Raw genomic sequence first — 5,788 nt, 5'->3', positions numbered from 1 at the left:
CACATGCATGTAATCCCAGTGCAGGGGATGCTCATGTAACAGGATCAGGAGTTTAGGGATGTATAACAAATTATAGGCCAGTCTGAGCTCCATAAAACCCTGTTTTTACAACAACTATGATGACTACAAAATGAAGACGTTTTCTCAGGACCTCATATTGAATATGGGGTAAGCCTTATCTTCTCTACAAGACTTGAGTCGATTCAATCTCAGAGTTGGTGCTGTTAACTACCCATACCCTGGTTGCCAGCAAGGGCCTTGAGGCACAATACTGAGAGATATGTTAAGTCAGTTAGCAAAGTCCACTATTGAGAGCAAAGTGGTCTAAGATACACATGACAGGAGAAGAAAAAGCAAACGTCTTTCCAGGATGCACACATCATATATCCCCTTCCATTAAAGAATAACAATACGTCTTTGTTATTTTGTGGACACTCGACCTAAAGCCTCCAAGTGCTGCCTCTCATGCAACTATGAAAAAAAACAGAGCCTCGCTGAGGAACTTGAGAACAATCTTGGGTCAGTTGTTAAACTGGATGTAGTTGCCAGGGTCAAGAAGCTCAAGGAAGCCAGCTTCTATAGCCTTCCAATGTGAGAATATTCAAATTGAGAATCAATTCACCCTTGGATAATTAAGGAAACAGTGTGGGGTTTTTTTTCCCCATGAGATGAAGGAAACATAAAGAGACAGGGTAGGTTTTTTCATCTGTTCTTTAAACTTTATTACTTTATTCAAGCCTCTAAGTTAAATTGGCAAAAGAGTGAAACTGAACAAAATTGGACATTGTCTGCAGTCCACTGCCACCACTGTTGCTTTTGACTCATCCTGGCTTCAGCTTCTAGTTCTCTCTCTGTTGTTCAATTCTCTGACTCTCAAATTTTGCCAAGGACTCAAGGATTGTTTGGGGTTCTTTTCTTAAAAACTTTGGATGTGTGTATGTGTGTATGTGTGTGTTTGAATATGTGTGTGCACACAATGTACATGTGTGCTTTTGCATGTGTGTATGTATGTGCACAATGTGCATGTGTACTTGTGTATGTGTGTTTGAGTGTGTGTGCACAATGTACATGTGTACTTGTGTGTGTGCATGTGTGTGCATGTATGTGCACAATGTGCATGTGCACTTGTGTGTGTGTTTGAGTGTGTGTGCACAATGTACATGTGTACTTGTGTGTGTGCATGTATGTGCACAATGTGCATGTGCACTTGTGTGTGTGTTTGAGTGTGTGTGCACAATGTACATGTGTACTTGTGTGTGTGCATGTATGTGCACAATGTGCATGTGCACTTGTGTGTGTGTTTGAGTGTGTGTGCACAATGTACATGTGTACTTGTGTCTATATGCATGTATGTGTACAATGTGCATGTGTACGTGTGTGTGTGTGTGTACAATGTGCATGTGTACTTGTGTATGTGTGTTTGAGGGTGTGTATGCACAATGTACATGTGTACTTGTGTCTATATGCATGTGTGCGTGTGTGTGTGTGTGTGTGTGTGTGTGTGTGTGTGTGTGTGTGTATAATGCAGGTGCATGTACGGCAGGATGTGCATATCAGAGAAAAACCTCAGGTGTTGGTCCCACTCTGTTTAACATAGAGTGCTTTTGCTGTAATTTTGTTGTAGTTTCCAGCTGGCTAGACTGGAATCTTCCTTGGCTCCTCCTGTCTTCTCTTCCATCTCCCCACAGGAGCACGGGGATTACAGGTGGTTGTGTTTCATGCCCGGTTTTTATGTGAGTTCCATAGATTTAGGCTCAGTTCCTCACACTTCCTTTAATCTACTAAATCATCTCCCTGGGCCTGCGTTGGTTCCTTTAAGCATCAGTTATTCACTGTTTACAAAAATTTTCTCAGCTTCTAAAATTTTGCAAGAAAATTCTCTAGAAGAGACCCATGGTCTTGTACTACCTCCCCACTGCTCCATTTCCATCTTAGCTCCAGATGAGAAATAGAGGGAAGAACTGTATTCTGAACTCTGTGTTTTGTGAGCAGCACCAGCCCTCTGAAGCCCTGTGCCTCACAGGTTCCCATTAAACTCTGCCTCCCCTCCAGGCTGCTGTAGCATTTGTCACAACCGGAACAAATGACTGCCTTTTCCCAGGTTCCATTAACAATGTGAAAAGAAGCTAGTGCCTTTATCCGTACCCTCCAAAGCTGTGCTCGCTCTTTGCTGAGGGTGATATTTGGAACTTGATGGGACACCAGATGTGCCAGCAGCCTTTCCTTAATGTGGAACTCCTATGAGCAGAAAGCTGAGTGGCTGTATTTGCATAGGAAACTGTTCTCTATGGCAGTGCTGGGAATATTAAGTGGGTAAGTTCCAGCGAGCTCTGGAGACTTGAGTCCTTAGCAATGATTTAGGAAGACCTGTTGCAGACAACTCCAGTTAAATTAGCAATCAGCACAGGAGAGAGCCTTGATATGGGCCGTAAGAGTCTCTCTCAAGCCAGCTAGAACTTGCGGCCCTGCATTTCTCTTAGTACTCTAGAGATGGATAAAAAGAAGATGAAGATTTTACCCTAAGGGAACTTACATCCTAGTTACATCAGACACACACAGAAGAACACTGCAAGGTAACATATGAGCTGGGAGAGTGTGAGGTAGACTTGTATAAGCACTCAAGGGAACAAGTGGGATGAAAATAATATTGTTGTTTTTCTATATATTAAATACATCATCTCAATTGACTGCAGCAGAGACACTATCGTTTGTTATCACAAGCTAGTCATAATTTTCATAGCTGAAAATAAACTAAAGGTTGCACTTCTAATGTAGTCTGTTAACACACACACATGGAGGTCAACCCTGCCTCCTTTGCTGGGGAATTGGAGTGTTCCTTTTGAGAGAATCCCCGCCTGAGTGCTCTGAGTCTGTTCTAGTTCACAGTTTGGGACAGTTTCTATGTGATCAGTGACAAGATTTGTTTTGTCTTCCACACTTGCCGTCTGCCATAGTCTCACCAGGATCCACTATTTTTATAAAAGAACCTAAAGTCATTAAAAGAAATATTCAGATGGGAAGTGTGTGGTCCACCTGGTCAGGTTTACAAATTTCAGATGTCTGAAACTCTCAGCTCTCGTGAGTCATCTAGCTGCAGGTTACTGTGCTCTAGAATTTTCTGATTCGCATGCATGAATGCTCTAGGAAGACACAAAAACACATAGCTCATAAGCCAATATAGAAAAAAAATGAGGTGCAGTGCAAAACACTAGCCAGGCTCACCAACCTTTGTGGAGGGGAAGGATCTAGGTGGGCAACAAGTCAGGAAATTGCAGCAGTGTTAAGCCTGAGCTTCGGCTTTAGAATCTGAGGCTAAAGAAAGGATGATAGACTATTTAATTTTTTTCTTAAGGGCCCTGATTAGAATACCATAGTGAATGAAGGCCGATTCAACACTTGTTTCACAAGATTACAGGAGTAACTGAGAGGCAGCAAAGAAAAAAAAGATAAAATTGAAATAGAACTGAAGAAAATGAACTGTAAAGATGAGCTTAATCTTTTAAAGCGATTTTCCAGGTGGATTGGATGAGCTGCTCAATGTTTCCAAACCTGTAGATAAATCTCCTGGTCATTCCTGGTGTCACCAATGACCCTGAAGATTGGCCCTCCACCTCCGTCACAAAAACATTTCACGGATGCTTTATTCTCTCTTGAAAGGGGGACACGCCTAGGCTTCGGAATTTGGACTTTCTCAGGCCAGGCTCAAGATGCAACATGGTGTATTTGGATTAAAGCTTTACTATGGGGATGTTTGAGAATAAAGCTACAGGGTCTTTTATTAAATTTAAAATCACAGGTCGCATGTTGAATGTCCTTCATTCTGTCTGTCCCTTTGTTTAAATTCATCAAATAGTCACTCTGGAATTATTTCTAACAATTGGGATGACTTCATTTGTGTTTGTTTTCCTTTTCTATTAATACATGACAAACTGTGAAATTTGCCATTTGACCATAGCCAGGCCATGAAATTTGTCATCTCTCTCTGTAATTTACATGGAGCCCTGGCTCTAGACACATTTCAGACAGGATGATTGCTTTCTGTCTGATGCAGAGAACAGAACAAAGGAAGACTGCACACAGCACAGAACACAAGCAATTCGGAACAGACATCGGGAGGGATTTCCGTGCCTCCACCCCTTTAAGGCTGTAAAACCCACTGAACTATACTGATCTCTTCCCACGGAAGAGGTAGATGGGACAAACCAAGGCCCTGCTGTCCAATCAAAGAAAGGGTGGAATACTGTTCCAAGGGAGATGACTTAAAGCAGAGATGTTGTGACAAATGAGAGTGGCTTGGAGAGATGTGGCAGGAAATGTGGTGCCTAACGTTGGGAGTCATTTGGAAGTTGAGCGTCAGGGGCAAGCCACCAGAGCAATACAAGAGCTTAAAGTTTCCTCACAAACTATTGTTCAAAGAACTGTAAATCTCCCCCTTTTCTTTCCACTCCCTCCTTTTTTTAAAAAAAAAATTGGATTCAAATTAGCTGCTTCTCTTTGAGATTCACACACACACACACACACACACACACACACACACACACACACACACACACACACGTCTTCTGAACAATGACTGTGTGGTTAAAGTTAGACTAGATATTTGTCAGGAAAGATCCTGCATCTGTTTCTAATGACCTTCTTGCGTATGTATACGACAGACAGCTTTCTTGCCCTGTGCTTCAAGAGCAGGACCGCCCTGCCTTGTTCTCCAACAGAAGGAAGAGCAGGACCTCCCCACACTGCGCTCCCGCAGCAGCGTCTTCCTGCCCTATGCTAGAAACAGAGGATGGAGGTTCCATTTCCTGTGGTCCAACCACAGTCTCCCTAACAAGAAGAGGACTCCATCACCCTGTGACTGATTTGCCAAATATCTGTGCACTGTGGAGTCTGAGAAACGAAGTTAAAATTGTGGCAATAGCTAACCAAACACTTTAAAGGAGAGTCTCTGAGCTAGTAGACTCTGTACTATTCACTGACCTTGGTGTTACGATTTTTCTCTGAAGGAGAAATGTGACAGTGTTTGGGAGCACACACGAGGCAAGATGGGAAGATGTCCAAGCTACGGCCGACTCCCCAGTGTTGCTGTCTCTTCCTGAGCAGAAGGCAAGGAAGAAAGCTGGTAGATTTCACCCAACTGCTCAGTCCCCTAGAGACTGAAAAGCAGGATGCAGGGTCTGTTATAATGTGTTCATAGTTTATGTTATCTGAGAGGCCGCTGGTGTTCTAGTGTTCAGAGTGATGGGCTGAAAGCGGATGTTCTCTCCCATGATAGGCGTCAATCAAGTAGAAGCTGGTTGAAGAGAATGGAGCTGGGCCAGTTGCCTCCAAAATCTCAAGGTTGCCTTCACCTGTAGTGAGTAAAGTGTCGGGTCCCAGCCCTCGGGAAAAATCAAATCAGGGTTCACCTGAAAGAGGGAGTAGGGATACAGAGACGCGAGAAATAATGAATCAAGTCAGGAAATTTCTGATCAGGATTCCTCTTTAATGCAGACGAGTAAGACTTTATAAAGTAAGGTTAATAGGATCTAATCTGATCCTTCTCTCCCTAGCTCCCAAGGCAAGAAGAACACAATAGCCTGAATAGCTCTCTGTTAAGAGTGTCCTTAACCCTCCAGCTGTTTCTCAGTAGGGATTTCCCTACTTTTTTTCAAAGGTAAATAGTCCAAGGATGGCCTGGAACACAAAGACCACCTCCAGCAGAGATCAGCAGCTGGAAGGTCACAGCATACAGCCTAAGCACGGGATTTCTGACATGGCAGAATTTAGCAGGGCTCCCCACAGTAAGGTC

This window comes from Acomys minous, assembly GCF_964271855.1.
Source record: "Acomys minous genome assembly, chromosome: 10".
NCBI classification, from domain to species: Eukaryota; Metazoa; Chordata; class Mammalia; order Rodentia; family Muridae; genus Acomys; species Acomys minous.
Note: the sequence above shows the minus strand (reverse complement) of the source record.